The sequence below is a fragment of the Chrysemys picta genome, chromosome 4 (assembly GCF_011386835.1).
Source record: "Chrysemys picta bellii isolate R12L10 chromosome 4, ASM1138683v2, whole genome shotgun sequence".
Lineage (NCBI taxonomy): Eukaryota > Metazoa > Chordata > Testudines > Emydidae > Chrysemys > Chrysemys picta.
In genome coordinates, this window is record NC_088794.1 from 7,688,796 (window position 1) to 7,712,085 (window position 23,290).

Sequence of the window (23,290 nt, forward strand, 5' to 3'; positions counted from 1 at the left end):
AAAATGTAGGCGCCAAGTCAGGTTAGGCACCTATCGGGGTCAGCAGCAGCCATGCAGAGGTTTTGTGGATCACAGTGGCACCTAAGTCTGGGGGTTAGGCACATAAGCACCTTTGTGGATCTGGGCTAGAGATACTCTGGCAAGGAAAATAATATTACTAGTGATATTAACAGTGTCTGAAAAGGATCACACTACAGTAACAAAGTGAATTTCTCCAAGATCTAACTGCCTATACATTCCAGCTGAACAGAACTTATAACAGTGACTCAGTCAGTGAATAAACTTTACTCGTGTTAGTACAATCTCTAAAAAGAATTGCACCACAATTAGCATTCAGCATCTCTCCAAGATCTAACTGCCTATATGTTCAAGAACACTTCCAGCGATAGCGCCACCTGCTGTGCAGCGGGAGGGTGAGATTAAGGATGGAATGAGTATTGGGACTGAATCCGTATCCCCATAGGGTGAGAAGGGTCCCAGTGGGAGAAGAAGCAGGAGGTGCCTAAATTGAAGGGGTGACTTATCTGCCTTTTCAGATTGGCTCATATTTTGGGGGTACACTGTGTGCTGTGGACCTCGACAGAGATGGGAACACGGACCTGGTTCTAATCGGAGCCCCCATGTACTATACACCCCTGAATGGAGGACGAGTCTACATCTGCCTGATTAACTGGCCGGTAAGAAACAGGATGGAGCCAGGGGGAAGATGGATGGCCTGGGGGTTCTACTTTTCCTGCACTGCCATGGGGTTAAGTATCAGAGGGGTAGCCGTGTTAGTCTGAATCTGTAAAAAGCAACAGAGGGTCCTGTGGCACGTTTAAGACTAACAGAAGTATTGGAGCATAAGCTTTCATGGGTGAATGCCCACTTCATCAGACGCAAGTAATGGAAATTTCCAGAGGCAGGTATAAATCAGTATGGAGATAATGAGGTTAGTTCAATCAGGGAGGGTGAGGTGCTCTGCTAGCAGTTGAGGTGTGAACACCACGGGAGGAGAAACTGCTTCTGTAGTTGGATAGCCATTCACAGTCTTTGTTTAATCCTGATCTGATGGTGTCAAATTTGCAAATGAACTGGAGCTCAGCAGTTTCTCTTTGGACTCTGGTCCTGAAGTTTTTTTTGCTGTAAGATGGCTACCTTTAAATCTGCTATTGTGTGGCCAGGGAGGTTGAAGTGTTCTCCAACAGGTTTTTGTATATTGCCAGTCCTGATATCTGACTTGTGTCCATTTATCCTTTTGCGTAGTGACTGTCCAGTTTGGCCAATGTACATAGCAGAGGGGCATTGCTGGCACATGATGGCATATATAACATTGGTTGACGTGCAGGTGAATGAGCCGGTGATGTTGTAGCTGATCTGATTAGGTCCTGTGATGGTGTTGCTGGTGTAGATATGTGGGCAGAGTTGGCATTGAGGTTTGTTGCATGGGTTGGTTCCTGAGTTAGAGTTGTTATGGTGCGGTGCGTGGTTGCTGGTGAGAATATGCTTAAAGTTGGCGGGTTGTCTGTGGGCGAGGACTGGCCTGCCTCCCAAGGTCTGTGAAAGTGAGGGATCATTGTCCAGTTGTAGATCACTGATGATGCGTTGGAGAGGTTTAAGCTGAGGACTGTAGATGATGGCCAGTGGAGTTCTGTTGGTTTCCTTTTTGGGCCTGTCTTGTAGCAGGAGGCTTCTCGGTACACGTCTGGCTCTGTTGATTTGTTTCTTTATTTCCTTGTGTGGGTATCATAGTTTTGAGAATGCTTGGTGAAGATCTTGTAGGTGTTGGTCTCTGTCTGAGGGGTTGGAGCAGATGCGGTTGTACCTCAGCGCTTGGCTGTAGACGATGGATCGTGTGGTGTGTCCGGGGTGGAAGCTGGAGGCATGAAGGTAGGCGTAACGGTCGGTGGGTTTTCGGTATATGGTGGTGTTAACGTGGCCATCGCTTATTTGTATCGTGGTGTCTAGGAAGTGGATCTCCCGTGTAGATTGGGCCAGGCTGAGGTTGATGGTGGGGTGGAAGCTGTTGAAATCATGGTGGAATTCTTCCAGGGTCTCCTTCCCATGGGTCCAGATGATGAAGATGTCATCAATGTAGCGTAGGTAGAGAAGGGGCGTCAGTGGACGAGAGCTGAGGAAGCGTTGTTCCAGGTCAGCCATAAAAATGTTGGCATATTGTGGGGCCATGTGGGTGCCCATAGCGGTGCCACTGGTCTGGAGGTATATATTTGTGCGTGAGGATAAAGTCACAGAGCTCAGCAACAAGCTGTGCTGTGTCATCATCAGGGATATTGTTCCTGACAGCTTGTATTCCATCTGTGTGTGGGATGTTTGTGTAGAGAGCCTCTACATCCGTGGTGGCTAGGATGGTGTTTTCTGGGAGGTCACCAATGCATTGTAGTTTTCTCAGGAAATCCGTGGTGTCATGGAGATAACTGGGAGTGCTGGTGGCGTAGGGTCTGAGTAGGGAGTCCACATATCCAGATAGTCCTTCAGTGAGAGTGCCAATGCCCGAAATGATGGGGCGTCCAGGGTTTCCAGGTTTGTGGATCTTGGGTAGTAGATAGAATAACCCCTGTTGGGGCTCTAAGGGTATGTTGATTTGTTCCTGTGTTAGTGTAGGGAGTGTCCTGAGTAGATGGTGCAGTTTCTTAGTGTATTCCTCAGTGGGATCTGAGGGAAGTGGCCTGTAGAATTTGGTATTGGAGAGTTGTCTGGCAGCCTCCTTCTGGTAGTCAGACCTGCTCATGATGACAACAGCACCTCCTTTATCAGCCTCTTTGATGATAATGTCAGTGTGGTTTCTGAGGCTGTGGATGGCATTGCGTTCTGCACGACTTAGGTTATGAGGCAAGCGGTGTTGATTTTCCACAATTTCTGCCTGTGCACGTCGGCGGAAGCATTCTATGTATAGGTCCAGACTGTCATTTCGACCCTCAGGAGGAGTCCATGTGGAGTTCTTCTTCCTGTGTTGTTGGTGGGAGGGTATCTGTGTATCAGTGCACTGTTCAGTGTTATGTTGAAAGTATTCTTTGAGTCAAAGGCGGCGAAAGTAGGCTTCCAGATCACCACAGAACTGTATCAGGTTCGTGGGGGTGCTGGGGCAAAAAGAGAGTCCCCGAGATAGGACAGACTGTTCTGCTGGGTTGAGTGTGTAGCCAGGGGGTTGTGATGCTGGGAAAATTAGCATGGGAGTAGCAGGCGTGGGGGGGATCCTTAGGGGACACTCTTCCCTGCTAGTCAGTGCTGGCCCCAATGCCCCAGAGCGGCACCAAGGAACTCTGTGCTGGAGAGAGGGAAGCGGGGGTCAGTAGGGGCAGGGATACTCTCTGCTGGGCATCAGTGCTGATCCTTTCCCCATGTGTCTCTTTGGATGGGGCCTGCAGGGGATGACACTGAACTGCAGCAAGACACTGCAAGGACAGACAGGGCAGGCGTTCGGTCGCTTCGGGGCCAGCATGTCCGAAATCGGGGACATCAGTGGGGAAGGACGGACAGATGTAGCCATCGGGGCCCCGCTGGAGAACAGCAATCATGGGGCCTTGTACATCTTCCATGGGGAAAAGGGAGGCCTCAGTCCCCATTACAGACAGGTGAGCCCAGCTCCTGCGGGGAGGGGTCACCACAGAGCCCCGAAGAGACATAATGGGTCCCCAGAGCCCCCTAATACCTATTAGCCTGTAGCTGCTGTTTTCCCTTCCCTCACCCTCCGCTGCCCCCTAGTGCCCATTATACAGTACAGCCGCTCCTTTCCCAGCCCTCCCCCTCCAGTGCCCCCTAGTGCCCATTATACAGTATAGCCGCCCCTTTCCCATCCCTCACCCTCCTCTGCCCCTACTACCCATTATACAGTACAGCCGCCCCTTTCCCACCCCTCACCCTCCGCTGCCCCCTAGTGCCCATTATACAGTACAGCCACCCCTTCGCCATCCTTCACCCTCCGCTGCCCCCTAGTGCCCATTATACAGTACAGCCGCTCCTTTCCCATCCCTCCCCCTCCAGTGCCCCCTAGTGCCCATTATACAGTACAGCTTCCCCTTTCCCATCCCTCACCCTCCGCTGCCCCCTAGTGCCCATTATACAGTACAGCGTCCCCTTTCCCATCCCTCACCCTCCACTGCCCCCTAGTCCCCATTATACAGTACAGCTGCCCCTTCCCCATCCCTCACCCTCCACTGCCCCCTAGTGCCCATTATACAGTACAGCCGCCCCTTTCCCCATCCCTTACTGCTCTCTCTGCTCCACAGCGCATCGAGGGGTCGCTGTTTCCCAGCAGGCTGCACTACTTTGGCCAGGCCATCAGTGGCGGGACAGACCTCACAGGGGATGGGCTGCCAGACATCGCGGTGGGAGCACAAGGGCAGGTCCTGCTGCTGAGGTGAGTTACTCTGTTGTTGCACTGCTCCACATGACAGTCTCAGGCCTTGTCTACACTACAGAGTTGTTTTGAGAGAGGTTATGTCAATGAGCAAGAAGCGCTATAATTTCATCGCTATTCCATGTTCACACTATGCTCCTAGTGTCGGCAGAGCACGTCCACACTTGGTGCGCTAGGATTGACAGTGAGAGTAGTGCACTGTGTGGGTATCTATCCTAGTATGCGACTCGCCACATACTGCTACTAGAAGTTATGGGAAGGCGGAGTGGATCGCAGCACCTCATGGGTGCTAGCTCAATGTCCCATGATGCATTATTTTCTGTCCCAGCATTCCATGGTCTTCCAACCACTTTTAGCGGCATTTTTAACACCCCTTGTTGATTGTGTGCCCGCCATCTCTGTGTGAAAGTATGGATCCTGCAATGCTCTCTACTGTTGTGGTCACTGTTGTGAACATATCACAGCTGGTCATGCAGTATATCATGAGCACTTAATCTGCACAGGAATCAGTGTTGCCTGACCTGCTGTGTGCCAGGGAAAGAAGCAACACCAGGTTACTTTTGGCATTCATGGAGCAGCTGAACAAGGTGGATCATCGCTTTGGGGCTCAGGAAAGAAGCACTGAGTGGTGGGATCACATTGTTATACAGATCTGGGTTGACGAGCAGTGGCTGCAGAACTTCCAGATGCAGAAATCCCCTTCCTGGAACTGTGGGCAGAGCTTGCCCAAGCACTGTGGTGCAAGGACACCAAAATGAGAACAGCCCTCTCAGTGGAGAAGCGCGTGGTGATTGTTGTGTGGAAACTGACAACTCCAGGCTGCTACCACTCACTCGCGAATCAGTTTGGAGTCAGGAAGTCGACCATGGGTGCTGTGTTAACCCAAGTGTGCAGGGTCATTAATCGCATCCTGCTATGAAGAACCGTCACTCTTGGCCATGTGCGTGAAATAGTGGATGGCTTTATGGATGTGGGATTCCCAAACTGCAGCGCGGCGCATATTCCAGTTTGGCCCAGGACCATCTCGCGATGGAGTATATCAATAGAAAAGGGCACTTCTCCATGGTATTGCGGGCACTTGTTGATCACTGCAGGCATTTCACTGACATCAGGACAGGGTGGTCCAGGAACGTGCATGACACACACATCTTGAAGAACACTGGTCTGTACAGAAAGCTGCAAGCAGGGACTTCCTTTCCCCACCAGAAGATCCCAGTGGGGGATCTTGAAATACCCATAGTGATCCTGGGAGACCCAGCTCACCCCTTACTCCCATGGCTCATGAAGCCTTACACGGGAAACCTGGACAGCAGCAAGGAGTGCTTCAACAATAGGCTGAGTAGATGGAGAATGACCCTGGAAAGTGCTTTGGCGATTAAAAGTGCGCTGGCGATGCCTTTATGGCAGGTTAGATCTAAGTGAGATGGCCATTTCAATGGTCATAGCTGACTGCTGCACTACTGCACCCTCCATAATCTTTGTGAGGCTAAGAGTGAAAATTTTCCCCTGGGGTGGAGTGCTGAAGCAGATCACCTGGCTGCTGATTTTGAGAAGCCTGGTACCAGGGCTATTAGAGGGGCACTATGGGGTCAGGGGGTCAATTTCAATCAGGGAGGCTTTGAGGCAAGATTTTGAGACTGCGAACCAGTAATGTGTATTTCTATACAGCAATATGCCATGCTTCATTTAACTCAGTTATCTTATTTGGCCTCGCACTTGTGATTCCTGACTGGGATTTGTAGTAAGCAAATGATTAGAATGCATATATACATTACTAGCAGCAACAATCACTGTGTGTAGGCATGGGCGGTTGGTGAACTGCAGGCTTGGGGAGGCTAGCCCCTGCCCAGCCTGCCCCGTCTGCTCAGGGCCCTACCCCTCCAATCCCCAACTTCCCCAACAGAGCCCAGAGGCCCGCCCCTCCCTCCCCCCACAAGCCCTGGTCTGCCTGACTGCCTCCAGACCCGGAACACCGGGTGGAACCCCCCAAACCTCAGAGCACTGGGTGGGTGGACAGCACATCCCTGGCCCCCCAGCCCAGGAGCAGCAGATGAGCAGCCAACACGTCCCCTCCCCAGACCAGGAGTAATAGGCGAATGAGCACCCCCAGGCCTGGAGCAGCAGGTGAATGGGTAGAGAGCCCCACCGGAGCACCATGCGGGTGGGCAGTGGGTTCCCCTCCTAAGCCCTGGAGCACCAGGTGGACAGGCAGTGCTTTCCGCCCCCTATCCCCGGAGCACCAGGTGGGCGGGCAGTGTGTCCCCCCCATCCCAGAGCACCTGGCGGGCAGTGCAGCTCCCAGCCCCTGAGCACTGGGCGGGTGATACAAGCACCAGCTCCAGGTGCCTGGCATCTCTGGCCGGAGGCCGCCCCCACTTGCCCCAGCCCCAGGCTGGGCCCCGGCCAAGGGGGAAGAGTCACAGCAGAGTGCGGTGGGAAGCAAGAGGGGACCTGCGGGTGAAGCGTGGGCAGGGCCATGCAGGGCTGCTTGGGGTGGCTCAGCCTTCACCAGCCTTGATACCCGCTGCCCATGTCTGTAGGACACAAATAAAGTGCGGTTATCTTTCAGAGAGTTTGTTTTTATTAAATGCCAATTAACACACAAAAGGCTTGGTGGGAAGGGAGATAAGAGTCAGGGCTGGCTCCAGGCACCAGCTTAACAAGGGGCGGCCAAGGGAGAGGGGTGGCACCTGCAGCAATTCGGGGGCAGCAGGTCCCTCACTCCCTCTAGGAGCAAAGGACTTGCCGCTGAACTGCCGCCGCCGATCGCGGCTTTTTTTTTTTCCAATTGCCGTACCTCCAGGGTAGTTTGCTAGAGATCTCTCTGGAGGATTCCCATGAAATCAGGGTGTGCATCAACACCCTGTTCTGCTGCACTGCTTAGCTGCACAGGGAAATGCGCAGCACACAGAACACAGCAAGTCTTGCACATTTCTATCTCTTTCTTTGCTGACTACGACAGTATTCAGAGCAAAGGGCAGCTGTTCGCCAGGTAATCGAGCAGTAGCTGCTCAAAAGGATCACTTACCAGGGGTCTCCTCTCCTGCATCGTACTCACCAGAGACGGACTGCCTGGACTGTCTACACCCCTCCTGAGTGGAAAAGAGCTCCTGACTCACCGTGGTACCGGACCCTAACGTGGGATCCACAATATCCTGCAACTTGACCTCCTCATCCACGACTTCGTCCTCAGGGTTAGGTCCACTTTCCGTTTTCTCCCACCCCACCAAAGTGTCCTTAGCTCTTAGCAGTGGAGGTGGGGTCATCACCGAGGATGGTGTCCAACTCCTTGTAGAAGCAGCTGCTCTTGGGCGCAACACCGGAGTGAGGGTTTGCCTCTCTTGCCTTTTGGTACACCTGCCTCAGCTCCTTTATCTTCGCTCTGCACTGCACCGTGTCCAGATTTGTAGCCCTTCTCACAGAAGCCATGAGAAATGTGCCCCTAGGTCTTGAAGTTCCTATGGCTGGAGCGGAGCTAGGACTGGACAATCTCCTCTCACAATATACTCAGCAGATCCTACAGCTCCACAGTGGTCCAAGTGGGAGAGTGTTTGCCGCGTGGAACTGCCACGGTCAGCTGGGGAGATGCCATGTGAGCTCTCCACACTGAGCAAACAGCAAGTGGAACTTCAAAAATTCCTGGGTCTTTAAAGGAGGAGGGTGGATGCTTGTTTATGTGGCCGCAGAGCAGCGGGGTTCGAACTGCTGATTAGAGCAGTCTGGACGTAGGGTTCCCAACTTTCTAGTCGCACAGAACCAAACACCTGCCCCTTCTCCGCAGCCCCACCACCCATCACTACATTCCCCCTCCCTCAGTGTCTCACTCTCCTCCACCCTCACTAACTTTCACTGGGGTGGGGCAGGGGTTGGGGTGCGGGAGGGGGTGAAGGCTCTAACTGGGAGTGCAGGCTCCAGGGTGGGGCCAGAAATGAGGGATTCAGGATGCAGAAGGGGGCTCCAGGCTGGGGCAGGGAGTTGGGGTGTGTGAGGGGGTTAAGGGGTGAGGGCTGTGGCTCAGGTATGGGCTCTGAGGTGGGGCTGGGGATGAGAGGTTTGGGGTGCAGGAGGGGACTCCAGGCTGGGGGGTTGGGTCAAAGGATTTGGCATGAGGGAGGGGGCTGTGGGTTGAGGCAGAGGGTTGGCGTGCAGGAGGGGATGAGGGCTCTGGGCTGAGTTTGCTAGCTCTGGGGTTGAGCTGTTGATGAGGGGTTTGGGGTACAAGCGGTGGCTCCGGGTTGGGGGGGGGGGCAGGGGCTGGGGCGTGGACTTACCTTAGGCAGCTCCTGCTCGGAAACAAGAAGCAGGTCTGGTTCCTAGGTGAGCGGGGCTACCAGGCTCCCCACGCTGCTCTCGCCCACGGGCACTGCCCCCTCAGCAATGCTGGAGCTGGTGTTTGGGGCAGAGGCACTGCACAGAGCCCCGTGGCCCCCACCTAGGACAGGTAAGGACTGGCCCGCCTTAGAGCCGCAGTACTGCCGACTGGACTATAACGGCCCGGTCGGCAGTGCTGACCGGAGCCGCCAGGGTCCCTTTTCCACCAGTTGTTCCAGTCAAAAACTGGATACCAGGTCACCCTATCAGGAAGGGCATTGTGGGAAACCTCCGGGAGGCAAATTATAGCGACATAACCAAACACAGTCTTTACACTGGCACTTTGTCAACAAAACTTTGCCGCAAAAAGCACCATGACTCTCGTCGAGGTGGTTTTATGTTGTTGGCAAAACAGGAGAGTTTTATCGCCAAAAGTCGCATTCTACTGTGTAAACCTCCACTGTTTTGTGGACAAAAGCTGCCTTTTGTAGAAAAAAAACACGATAGTGTAGACAAGACCATAGTATACTGTTTGAGTGTGACTGCTGCCCCCTGCTGGAGAATGGCATAATGACCACTTTGCTGTTCCCTTCTCTGCCCCGCAGCATCTCCTCTAGCAGAGCTGCGTGTCCATAACCAATCTCCCTGGGGTGCTGTGAGCACATCCAGGCTGGGTGGGAGGCTCTGGGGAGGGAGGGTGGGATGAAGTCTGGCCCCATTGCAGAGAGCAGCTGGGTGATGGTTCTGTTCCCCCCATGGCAGGTCCCGGCCGGTACTCAGAGTCGGGGTCTCCATCAGCTTCCAGCCCCCCACGATCCCCACCTCGGCCTTCGACTGCCAGGGGCAAGAGCAGCTCAACACAGAGGCCAGCAGGGCAGAGGTCTGCTTCACCGTCACTAAGATCACCCTGGACAGCCTAGGTCAGACCAAACCCACCACTGGCTCGCCTCCCCCCCGAGCCAGTCCCCTGCCCCGGGGATCGATCGGAACCAGCGCCCCCTAGAGGGGAAAGGCCCCATGTCCCATTTCCCCTTGAGGTTCCCGCTCTCAGTGTCTCTCTGTCCCTCGTTTCCCCTCCCCCGTAGGCGACAGGATCTCCAGCACCATCCAGTACAGCCTGGCCCTGGACCCCGGGCGGACGAAGATCCGAGCCGCCTTCGACGCCACCGGCCCCGTCCTGAGCAGGGAGCTGCGGCTCGGCATCGAGAAGAAATGTGAGACGTACCGGATAACGTTACCTGTGAGTGTGGGGGGGGGGCCTGGCTCTTTCCCCTCCCACTGTGTCTGCCCCTTGCTCCCAAATCACCCAGAGAACAAATCTCTCTCTGGGTCCCACACAACCCCCAGTCCCCCTTTTCCGTCAGGGGACCGAAGTGTCTCTCTGTTTCCCCAGCTCTGCCCAGAGGACACCGTGACCCCCATCACCCTGCGTCTCACCTACACCCTGACGGGGGAGCCCATCGCTGCTGCCGGCCGCCTCAGACCCATCCTGAGTGAGGACTCTGCGCCGGTGTCTGCAGGCTCGGTAAGGTGCCAGAGCCAGGCCCCGCAGTGGGTCTGCTGCAGGGATCGAACCAGTGACCGCGGGGTTTGAAAACAAGAGTCTGGAAAATTAAGAGGCAGCAGCAGCCTCCCAAACCCCTGTACTCAGTGCAGCCACTAGAGGGCAACAAAGATGGATGCTGAGTTTGCCTTGGCATCTCTCCTCCCTGGGAACACTCCAACCTCTCCTCAAAGCTCCCAAAATTTCTGTCCAAAACACAAAATATTTTGGCTAAAAAAAATGATTTTTGCTGGACAATTTTCAATACTTATTTTGGCCAGGGCCCCCTAGAGGGGACAGACACCATGTCCTGGTCCCCATCCCCCTGAGCCAGCCAGTCCTCTAGCCATGGCACCACTATAAGTGTGAAACCGCTGCTGGGCAGAGGGTGAGGAGGAAGAGTGTGTCGGGGGGAGAGGGGGACTGATGATAGGCTTAGCTGTCCCCCTGTGCAAGGGACTGGCAGGTGCTGGGGTAACAGGAGGGTCCCTGGGTCCCTGCAGTGTCGCTTCGGCAGGTGGTGCTGCAGCCCCCTCCCCACCCACTCTGATCCTGCTCTCCTGCGTCTCCCCCAGCTCCCGTTTCAGAAGGACTGTGGCATGGATGGCCGCTGTGATGACCAGTTAGAAATGTCCTTCAATTTCTCTGGGTAAGTGACTGAATCCTGCCCCCAAAACACCTACCACGGTGGGACGTGTCTGGCTTGATCACACCTCGGATCTTCAACGTCCAGCTGGAGATCTTGTCAGATTTCCAGTTCTGATGGATCCTGGGTGGGGGGTGTGAACGGTTGCCTCCCCCCGCTCCGGGCTTTCCCCTGATGTACTGGGGTACCACTGAGCCAGCCGGTTCCACCAGCCTGGGCTCCCTTATACTGTTCTGCTGGGCCAGGCCCTCAAGCCTCCTCCAGCACACACCCAGGTGGGGACACACCCAGCTGCAGAAAGACACAGACTCTGAAATCAGCTCTGCATGGAAAGACCCAGCTCAGGAATAGCCCAGCACTCAAGTACACAACCTCAGAAGTGTAAACCCAAAATGGTATTGTCTTGCGCTGCACAGAAATCTGTACAGCATAAGCTCATGAAAATCACCCCCTCCCTCAATGGGGAGGAAGATATGCACAGCTTTTTGCCCCCCAGTTATGAATTGCACAAACTGGTTTAGAAAAAACAAACACAAGTTTAATAACTACAAAGGATAGATTTTAAGTGATTATAAGGGATAGCAAACAGATCAAAGCAGATTACTGAGCAAATAAACAGACATGCAGACTAAGCTTAATACACGAAAGAAACTGGCTACAAGTAGTAATTTCTCACCCTAAACGTTGTTTTAAGCAGGTTGCAGAGTTTCTTGTAGACAAACCGCTCTTGCTTGCAGTTTAGAATCCCAGATATTCCTTTCACAGGCCAGACACCTCCTAGCCTGGGTCCAGTCCTTTCTTTCTCAAATCAGTCTTAGATATTTTCAGCAGTCATCTTGAGCGAGGATTCAGTGGAGATCCGGCCCTGATTAACTCACTTCCCTGCCTTATATAGGACTTACATGTGGTGGGAATCCTTTGTTTCTCTGTTTGATCCCCATCCCCTATTTGTGGAAAAATACTAGCAGTCCAAGATGGAGTCCAGTACCAGGAGACATGATCACATGACCCTGCAGTGTCAAAGCAGCCATAAATCCTCAAGAAGACTTTCCAGGAAGGTGGGAGATTAGCATCTTCAAAGTCCTATTGTTCTTGTGAAAGTTACTAGTGACCCCCCCGTAACAGCTAGCAGCTGTTATGTCAGCCAGCGGCCATTAGGGGGAAGCAAACACCTCAAGTACACAGTAGCCTGAACTTTTCAACTGTCTTCCCTTTCAAGGCCTTAAGGTAGTTGAAGCTGGTCCCAAGCCGGTTTTCATTAACCAGATAGCAAAAGCACGGGTCTGACAACCACCAATCAAGTGTTAACACAGCAAGGGCCTTTGTCTAAATGTGTATAAAAAATCTGTAAAATATGTGTAAAACAAACTCTTTGTACCAAGGTGCAAAGCTCTCCTTTCTTCTGCAAAATAAAGCAACTCTTCCTTATCCCTGTCTGGCTGTTATTAGCTCTCAGCTAGGTGAACCCGATATTTCGGTAACATTCTCCCTAATGACCCATTGACTAACCAGCCAGACTGATTGCATTTTCGCTGGTGGGCATTCCCCAGGTGCAAACCCACTTGTAATTGTTACATAGTCAATATTCCTAACTTCAGATACAGAAATGATACATGCATACAAATAGGGCAATCACGTGCAGTAAATCATCACCTTTCCAATGATACTGCACATGACCCATCTTGCATAAAATACAACTTAGTTATGCCATATTCATATCACAACATTATCTTTATAAAGAATATGGAGTGTAGGGTCACAGGGTGCACTGCTGTGAGGAAGATGCACCCCTGGAAGGTCACAGTGCTGGGCTCCCCAGCTGGGCACTGCTAGAAGTTCACAGAGCGGCCAGGGAGCTGCCTTGAGGAAACTCACCCCTTTCTCCCCCCCTTAGCTTGAGCACCCTGGTGGTGGGGGTCACCCCTGAACTCAACATCACCGTCTCCATCCAGAACCGCGGGGAGAATTCCTACAGCACCAGGGTGCAGTTCTTCTACCCGGCCGCGCTGTCCTACCGCCGGGTCCTGCTGCTCCAGGTACCCCAACGTACACCAGGCATGAGGGGCAGGCTCTGCAGGGGGCGCCATGCTGCAGGGAGTGTACAGGGAGCTAAGCAGGAGGTGCTCTGCTACACAGAGTGGGCTGGGGGCTCGTGAGGGGTGCTGATCTTTAGAGAGCGGGCAGAGGGCTTGGTGGGGGCGCTGGGCTGCAGGGAGTAGGTGGGGGACTCGCCAGGGGTGCTCGCCAGGGTGCTAAGCTGTGGTGAACGGATGTGGGGGCTTGGCAGGGGTGCTGTGGGCTGCGTCTCTCACTGGCTGGTCCCTGTGCTCAGTCCAACAGGAGGGCCATGGCCATTAAGTGCAGCTCGGCCGTGAGCTCCGAGGAACAGACTCAAAGGAACAGCACCTGCCACATCAACCACCCCATCTTCTGGAGTGGAGCTGAGGTAGGGATGGGCCTTGGACATCCTCCCACAACTCAAGACCATGCCCCAGCCCTGAGCCCTCTCCCACACCCCGAACTCCTCTTTTCTGGCCCCACCCCAGAGCCCACATCCCCAGCTTGTATCCTCACCCAACCCCCTGCCCCAGCCCAGTGAAACAGAGTGAGGGTGGGGGAGAGCGAGTCACTGAGGGAGGGGCGATGGAGTGAGTGGGGGCGGAGCCTCAGAGAAGGGGTGGGGTAGGGGAGGGGCCTCGGAGCTGGGGCGGCGCAAGGGTGTTCGGTTTTTGTGGAATGAGAAGGTTGGTAACCCTAGTGTGAGCCCAGCTGGGAGCAGAGAGGGGCAGTTCCCTGGGGTCAGCCCAGCCCATGACAAGAGATGTGCTGGGGAAAGCGCCCGGGGAGCCCGGCGAGTCAGTGCAAACAGAGCCCTGAGGTCACTCCGGGGCTGCAAACCAAGGGCCAGACTTGCGGGGCTGGAAATCAGGCCTCACTGGGGGAGAGAGGGGAGGGACTGTTCCCTCACCCCTTTGGGGTCCTTAAAAGGATGGATAATGGGGTGTTGCCATGGCACAGAGTGGGTTGAGGTCTCTGGATCCCAAACCGGATGAGCGCTGTCTGTGGACAGGGACAGGGTCATGTTAACACCTTTGCCTCCCTGGACCCATTTATTCCATCTAAGTTCATACAACAGTCCCCCCTGATCCCCTGTGTCTGCCCCATCCCCGCAGTCTCTGGCAGTTCCGCAGACCCTGACTCTCACCGCACCTGTGTCTTCCAGGCCGTCTTCATTGCCACCTTCGACATCTCCCCTGAGGCTGACCTGGGGGACAGGCTGCAGATCATGGCCACCGCCGGCAGGTGAGGGTGCAGGGAGCGGCAGGAGAGCCGGGCAGGCAGAGCAGGTCAGGACGCAGGGGCTCCCATTTTTCCGGGGGCCCCCAATTGGCTGGGGCCCCTGGGCATGTGCCCTATTGGCTAATCCACCACTGGGGTGGGGGCAGTGGGAGGGGGCCGTGCATGGAGCAGGGCTGTGGCCTGTGGTGCAGCCTCCCTGCACAGTTATCTGCCTGCGTCCCCTTACATCTCTCTCCTTTGCCCTCCCCTCCCCCCCAGTGACAATGGCGGCCCCATCACCGAGCGCATGATTCACCTGCCAGTTAAGTACGGCATCTTCATCATCCTCACCAGGTAGGTCAGTGTGGAGACAGAGGGGAGAGCGTCCCCTACTGGGCCCCATCCCCGCTCCCTGCACCACAGTGCCCCCACCCACCGCCACTCTCCAGCCCCATCCATCACACTCTCATCTCTCTCCTTCCTTCCATCCTTTTCCTCCCCCAGCCATGAGGAGTCGACCAAGTACGTCAACTTCTCCACTGAGGAGGCAGGGACAAGCGTGCCAGTGACACATCGGTACGAGGTGAGGCCGGCGGCACATAGTGTGGGGCGGGAGAAGGGACAAGGAGGGGTCTCAGAGCAGCTTCCAATGGGTCTCCCAGGTACGAGAGCCCCCTAGGATTGCCAATTTCTACTTGCACAAAACTGAACACCCCTGCCCTGCCCCGAGGCCCCGCCCCTACTCATCCCATCCCCTTTCCCTCCATCATTCGCTCTCCCCCACACCCTCACTCTCTTTCACTGGGCTGAGGCAGGGGGTTGGGGTGTGGGAGGGGATGAGGGCTCTGGCTGGGGGTGCAGGATCTGGGTAGAGCTGGGGATGAGGTGTTTGGGATACCGGAGGGGGCTCAGGGCTGGGGCAGAGGGGTAGGGTTGTGTAGAGGGATTCAGGATCCCAACGGCGCTCTCAAAAGCGGCCACCAGCTCTCTGCAGCTCCTAGATGAATGGGCAGCCAGGGAGACTCCATGTGCAGCCATCGTGCCTACAGGTGCCACCCCCGGAGATCCCATTGGTCACTGTTCCCGACCAATGGGAGCTGTGAAGGCGGACCTTGGGGCGGAGGCAGTGCATGGAGCCTCCCTGGCCATCCATGTGTCTAGGGGCTGTAGGGACCTGGCGGCCGCTTCCAGGAACCGCACGGAGCTAGGGCAGGCAGGGAGCCTGCCTTAGCCCCGGTCCCCTGCTGCATTGCCAAACTACCAGGGTCTCTTTTCGACCGGGCATTTAAGCCAAAAAACAGAAGCCTGGCAACTCTAGCGCCACCCAACACCAGGCGAGGGATCCCCATGTGTACATCACCAGAGCCCCTCCCCAGAGGCAGAACTGCCTGAATGGGATCTAGTGCGTTATGGCACGGAGGGGTGGGGATGGGCAGGGAGCCAGGACTTCTGGGTTCTATCCCCAGATCTGGCAGGGCAGTGGGGTATGAGGGCTAGAGCAGGGGCTGGGGATCAGAGCTCCTGGGTTCTCTTCCTGCAGTGCCCTATGACGAGTCTGTTTCTTCAGGTCAAGAACCTGCGGCAGCGAAGTGTCCCCATCTCGGTCACGTTCCAGTTCCCCGTGGAGCTGAGCGGGGTCCGGGTGTGGGACGCCTCTGAGGTCGTCCCCTCCAAGGTACTTGCCTCTCCCTCCCTTGTGTGTGTGAGAGATGGGCCCAGTGACACCTGCTCTGCCCTACAGCGCCCTCTGCTGGGACAGGCTGCCTGGGGGGGATACGCCACATGTTCCCCCCGACCCCCTCCCCCCGACCTCCCCCACAGCCAGCCTGTCCCCTGCCCTGGTGCTGGATTGTATCCGGTGCCCCCTAGAGGGGAAAGGCCCCGTATCCCCTTCCCGCTCCCGTTAATACCGTGTCTCTCTCCCTCTCCAGCCCCAGCTGGCTCAGTGCATCAGAGAGGCTGAAATGTCCGGTTCAAAGAACTTTGTGACACAAATGAGCGAGCGCCCCCTGCTGGTGAGTACAGGCTGGTGTGGATCCCAGCAGCCCCTTCCCCTCCTCACTAACACAGACAGCGAGTGGGGGGCTGGGCTGGGGAAGGGACTCCTGCTATAGACAGACACAGACCCTCATGGCCATGCTGAGCCCCTGCACACCCCCTGGCTCACCCGGCGATATCCTTCCGCCCCCAGGACTGCTCCGTGGCCACCTGTAAGAAGATCTGGTGCAAATCGCCTCCCTGGAAATGCAGCAGCCGCTGGAGTTCATGATAAAAGGAAGGATCGGCTTCCAGTGGGTCTCCCAGGTACGAGAGATGCCTCTGCCTCCTAGCACCGTGAACTGCCCCCATGCCTCACCCCAGAGCTGGCTGCATATCAGTTCCAGGCAAGGGATCCCTGTGTGAATGGCCTGTAAATTGCTCTGGGTCCCTCTGGGACGATGCTCTGGGCTGGTTTGTGTAGTTTCCAGTCAGGGACGGTGAATTTCTCTGTTCCAGACTCAGCAGCAGAAAGTGAGTCTGGTGAGCGAGGCCCGGATCGAATACGAGGAGAAGAAATACACCCAGAAGGAGGGATTCGTCCAGCGCCAGGTACCAGAGTGACTGCGCCCGGGATAGAGAGAGCATCGGCCAGTGGTTAGAGCTGGGAGCCAGGACTCCTGGGTCCTGCCCCGGCTCTGGGAAAAAGTGGGGTCTGGTGTGTTAGAGCAGGGGAGGGTGATGGTGCCAGGACTCCTGGGTCCCCATCTCACAGCTCCTCTCCCCCAGGTGCAGACAGTGGTGGAGCGCTACGAGGCCTATAATTACCTGCCCATCATCGTGGGGAGCAGCGTGGGGGGCCTGGTCCTGCTGGCTCTCATCACCGCAGCCCTCTACAAGGTGAGTGGGGCTGGGTAATGGCAGCGGCGGCTCCAGGCACCAGCGCTCCAAGCGTGTGCCTGGGGCGGCAAGCCATAGGGGGCGCCCTGACGGTCCCTGCGAGGGCGGCAGGCAGAATGCCTTCGTCGGCATGCCTGCGGGAGGTCCACCGGTCCCGCTGATTTGGTGGCAATTCGGCGGCGGGTACGCCGAATCCATGGGACCTGGGACCACCCGCAGGCATGCCGCCGAAGGCAGCCTGCCTGCCGTGCTTGGGGCGGCAAAAAAGCTAGAGCCACCCCTGGGTAATGGACCCCTCCTCCACAGCCCATCACCCTGGGGGCGTGGCCTGTGGCTCTCCCAGCTGGTGGTGGAGGTACAACGGTTTTTCCTTCGTGGGTTCCCACAGCCCGTCCTTCCCACTCCACCACCATGAGCCTGTCTCCTTCTGGTTCTCACCATCTCCCCTCTGTCTCCTTCCAGCTCGGCTTCTTCAAGCGCCAGTACAAGCAGATGATGGAGGATGGTGTGGAGGGTGAGGGGCCTGGCCCGACCCAGAGCGCTGCCGCTGGAAACCCCCCTGCTTCCGATGCCCCCCAACCATAGCCCCCCATGTGCCAATGCCCCCAGCTTCACCTCCGTCTGGGCTGCTTCACCCCCACCTCATTATGTTGCCACCTCCAAGATGCAGAAAAATTGGTCACTGGCCACCCTCCCACCAACAAAACACGTCCTAATGCCAACTAGAGCCAGTCGATATTCAAATTAGGCTTGGAAGACTTCTCTTGATATTTTTATAATTTTTATGGAGAACGTTGAAGTTCCATTTGTTGGGCTATGTTAGAGTTAACTAACAGACATGGGAAGCTGCTAATGTGCTGACATGGCTTTAGGGGACAAAGGAACATGTAGGCTGTAGTTTTTATGTTTAATAAATAAGTTGCCATTTTTTCCCCGTGGCTTGTAAGAATTTAGAAGAATGCAGCTGCATGAGAAATGTAGCAGTCGAATAATGCCCTTTGTGTAAAGAAGGTAAAAGAAGTATTTCCCCGTCCCTTCCTTTTCCAGCTATATAAACCGGCCCTGGCTTATGGCCCCTTTCTCCCTCCCCTGAGAATTGCTGACCAGGGAGATTTGTGGCAACAGATTGTTGCAAAGAAATGTATTTTCAAGGTAAAAATGTCTGTGTAATATGAGTAATGCTGTGCACAATAGATAACAGAATTATTACTTAATAAGGGTTTTGGGGGTGTTGTAGCGGATGTAGGTATGTACATACTAACTTAGACAAAAAGAATGTACTGTAACTAATTCAGTGCTTACTCGACAATTGGGTCAAGGAGAACAAGTATTGCAATAAAGAAGCTCGTACTCAAATCTGCCTTTTGGGTCAACCTGCTTTTTTCTTCTAACATCTGATGTCACGAATAAGATCCCAGGGGAGAATCGTGCCTGATCACCACATCTCGCCATGGATTCAATGAGTAAGTTGAAATCTAACACTGGGGGTGTGTTGGGGTCACCCTTCTGTATAACCACGGCTGGTGAGAGCCTGATGTAACCCAGGTGTGGCTGGCAGGCTGCAGTTACACACAGACACTCAGGGTGTGAACTGTATGTTCTTAGGTTGTTTGTGAGCGGTCCAGGTGGGAGCTGTTTCACCAAGGCTTTGTGAGGCACCCAAGGCTGCAGGGCAGGGGTGACACGGCTGCTCATTAGCCTGGATTGTACCCTGGTTTGTCACAGATGCATAAACAGGAATCTCAAGCAGGAGTAAAGAGGTTCTAGTCCCTCTGTGTTTGGCACTGGTGCGACTGCTGTTGGAATGCGGTGTCCAGTTCTGGTGCCTAAAGTTCAAGAAAGATGTTGCTATCTTGGAGAGGGTTCAGAGAACATAAGAACATAAAAACAGCCATACTGGGTCAGGCCAAAGGTCCATCTAGCCCAGTATCCTGTCCACCGACAGTGGCCAATGGCAGGTGCCCCAGAGGGAATGAACAGAACAGGTAATCATCAAGTGATCCATCCCCTGTCGCCCATTCCCAGCTTCTGGCAAACAGAGGCTAGGGATACCATTCCTGCCCATCCTGGCTAATAGCCATTGATGGATCTATCCTTCATGAATCTATCTAGCTCCCTTTTGAACCCCGTTATAGTCTTGGCCTTCACAACATCCTCTGGCAAGGAGTTCCAGAGGTTGACAGTGCGTTGCATGAAAAAATGCTTTCTTGTGTTTGTTTATACTTGCTACCTATTAATTTCATTTGGTGGCCCATTGTTCTTGTACTATGAGAAGGAGTAAATAACACCTCCTTATTTACTTTCTCTATGCCACTCATGATTTTATAGACCTCTCATATCCCCGCTTAGTCGCCTCTTTTCCAAGCTGAAAAGTCCCAGTCTTATTAATCTCGCCTCATCCGGAAGCTGTTCTATACTCCAATCATTTTTGTTGCCCTTTTCTGAACCTTTTCCAATTCCAAAATATCTTTTTTTAGATGGGGCAACCACATCTGCACGCAGTATTCAAGGTACCATGGATTTATATAGAGGCAATATGATATTTTCTGTCTTATCTATCCCTTTCTTGATGATTCCCAACATTCTGTTCGTTTTTTTACTGCCGCTGCACATTGAGTGGATGATTTCAGAGAACTATCCACAATGACTCCAAGATCTCTTTCTTGAGTGGTAATAGCTAATCTAGACCCCATCGTTGTATATGTATAGCTAGGATTATGTTTTCCAATGTGCATTACTTTGCATTTATCAACATTAAATTTCATCTGCTATTTTGTTGCCCAGTCACCTAGTTTTGTGAGATCCTTTTGTAGCTCTTCGCAGTCTGCCTGGGACTTAACTATCTTGAGTAGTTTTGTATCATCTGCAAATTTTGCCACCTCACTGTTTACCCCTTTTTCCAGATTGTTTATGAATATGTTAAATAGGACTGGGCCCAGTACAGATCCCTGGGAGACACCACTATTTACCTCTCTCCATTCTGAAAACTGACCATTTATTCCCACCCTTTGTTTCCTATCTTTTAACCAGTTACCAATCCATGAGAGAACCTTCCCATGAGACTGATTAGAAAACATGCCTAATACTGATCGATTCAAACTGCTCAATATATTTAGCTTAACAAAGAGAAAATTAAGTGGCCACTTCATTACAGTCTATAAGTATCTACTTAGGGAACAAATATTTAATAATGGCTCTTCAGCCTAGCAAAGTCTAACAGGATCCAATAGCTATAAGTTGGAGCTAGACAAATTCAGACCATAAATAAGGAGTAAATTTTAACAGTGTGAGAACATAAGAATGGCCATAATGGGTCAGATCAAAGGTCCATCTAGCCCAATATCTGGTCTTCCGACAGTGGCCAGTGCCAGGTGCCCCAGAGGGAATGAACAGAACAGGTAATCACCAAGTGATCCATCCCCTGTCGCCCATTCCCAGCTTCTGGCAAACAGAGGCTAGGGACACCATCTCTGTCCATCCTGGCTAATAGCCATTGATGGGCCTATCCTCCATGAACTGATCTAGTTCTTTTTTTAAACCTGTGATAGTCTTGGCCTTCGCAACATCCTCTGGCAAAGAGTTCCACGGGTTGACTGTGCGTTGTGTGAAGAAATATTTCCTTTTGTTTGTTTTAAACCTGCTGTCTATTAATTCATGATCCCTAGTTCTTGTGTTATGAGAAGGAGTAAATAACACTTCCTTATCTACTTTCTCTTCAGCAGTCATGTTTTTGTAGACGTCTATTGTATCCCCTTAGTCGTCTCTTTTCCAAGCTGAAAAGTACCAGTCTTATTAATCTCTCCTCAGATGGAAGCTATTCAATACCTCTAATAGTTTTTGTTGCCATTTGTTACCTGTAAGCTCTGTCTTCTTGGGGAACCAGGGTGCAGGACCCAGCCTGTCTGACTTATCAAAGACCTTTCCCCCCTCACCCCCCGCTTGAAACAAAACCAATCAGAAGAAAGACTTACAAAAAGCAATGGAAAGGACATGGAGACACCCCTAAACCCCCAGGGTAAAGGTGACAGGATTAAGGAAACTCCCATAGTCTCATTTGCATCAAAGATGGGACAGGAAGGCATCTGCATTAGCATACAGAATGGAGACCAGAGATTCCAAGGCAAGAACTGCACAGAACTCTGGGACCAGAAAAGCAGGGAAGCAGTGCATGATGGGGGATCTCTGCTCCAGATGTTAATGCACCCATGCCTGCACGCACCCAGCTCAGCAGTGATCAGACCAATTATAGTAATAAATCCTTTGTTATCCAAACTACTGAAGCTGCCTAATTACATTGTGAGCTCTCTCCAAGGAACACCGCCCATAGCCAGTAATGATTCATTGTCTAGCCTGATCTATTGTTCCTATTGTCTAGCCTGAACAAAACAATTTTGGTATACTCTCTTGAGTCGTCAGTTTACCCATAAACAAATCCAGTGTTCTCCCTTAAACCATTGTTGTTTCCTTACAAAAACCCCTACCCACGCTCAAGTAAGTGTTCCGATGCCTGGATCCAAAATCTGCATCAGTTCCACTGGGACTTCATCTTCTCCTGACTGATCATGCTGCCTGTCTCCAGCACTCAGACCCTCAGCTACCACCACCACTTGCGATCCCTGATCGATTCAAGCTCCACAGACTGGTGAGAACCCATCTCTCTCTCTTTCTCTCTCTCGGTGTAGCCTTCTGACCCTGACTTGTGTGCTCAGTGATAGTTTTCTAAACCTGACTTTTATAATCAAATTTAAGTTAGATTTAATATTATAGCTGTTTTGTTTGTTTGGCTCCCCTTGCATGGTTATTACCTGGCAATAAATAACTTTCATGGTTAAGCTGATTGCCCCTCTCTCTCTCTCTCTCTCCCCCTCGTGGGTGTTTTTTGGCTTCCTCATTCGCTCTGCAGCAAAGCTCCTCGTACCTAAGCTAAATATCCCTGCAGCACCCAAAAATCCCGTGGGGTTTGCTCATCAAGTGGGTCACTATCAGAACAATTGTAACATGAAACTAGGGATAGGGATGTGCTGAACATGGGACATATGAAGGTGGCACCTTGGAAGTGTTGCTTGACCCAGTCTGCTGAGTTCAGGGGCATATAAGGGGTCAGCTTGGGAGTGCTGATTAACCTGGTCCTCTCAGATGCACTCTGGTGTTGTCTGTGTTCGTGGTCGTCTGATTCTGGAGCTGGAAGTACCCAGCCCTGAGGAACCTGGGTCCTGCAGGATAGCTCCATTGGGAGGGGACTTGCAGAAGGTAGAAGTAGAGCTCCGTATGAGAACACAAGTGACACAAGCAGAACACTGATAGAATTACAGAACTGCCCCCCCCAGAAGAATAAAGCTAATAAATGAGCGTACCCCAAAGTAATGGGAAAATCTGGTAACACTAGACAGGTCTGTTCCATTGTCCTGCTGCTCTTACAGTTTGGAAGCTTTTCCTGAGATTTAATCTAATTCTGCTATGCTGTAGTTTGAACCCACTGCCTCTTGTCCTGCCCTCTGTGGCAAGAGAGAACAACTTTTCTCCACCTTTTTTATAGCAGCCTTTCAAGTATTTGAAGACCACTATCATGTCTCCCCATAATCTCCTCTTTTCTAAGCTTAAACATACCCAGTTCCTTCAGCCTTTGCTCATATGACTTGCTTTCCACTAGGTACATCATCTTTCTTGCTAGTCTCTGGATCCTTTCCAGTTTCTCTGTATCCATTCTATACAGCAGTGACCAATATTGGACGCAGTTCTCCAGCTGAGGCCTAATCAGCGCTGAGTAGAGTGGTACTATCACTGCCCGTGACTTGCATGCTATGCCACTATTAATGTAACCTCAAATAGCATTTGCTTTTTTTGCAACAGCATCGCTTTGCCGACTCATGTTGAGGTTGTGACCCACCGCAACTCCCAGATCCTTCTCAGCACTGCTGCTGCCAAGCCAGTTTTCCCCCATTCTGTATTTGTGCATTTGGTTTTTCTTTCCTATGTGTAGCACCTTATATTTGTCTTTGTTGAATTTCATTTGGTTGTCTATAGCCCAGTTCTCCAATTTATCAAGATCCCTCTGAATTTTAGCTCTACCCTTCAAAGTGTTGGCATCTTCCGACCCCAAGCTTTGTGTCATCTGCAGACTTGATCAGTAAGCTCTCTATTCGTACTTCCAGGTCATTAATAAAGATGTTAAACAACACCGGGTCCAGAACAGATCCTTGTGGAACCCCACTTGAGACCTCCCTCCAATCTGATATCATTCCATTAATAGTTACAAAATTGGTTAAAAAACCACAAA

The 23,290-nt window shown here is 52.8% G+C and overlaps 1 pseudogene; it reads left to right on the plus strand.

Moving 5' to 3' along the window:
- Positions 1–18,369, plus strand: part of LOC101942358 (integrin alpha-D-like) — a 36,669-nt pseudogene extending 18,300 nt beyond the window's left edge.
- The last annotated feature ends 4,921 nt before the right edge of the window (positions 18,370–23,290 follow it).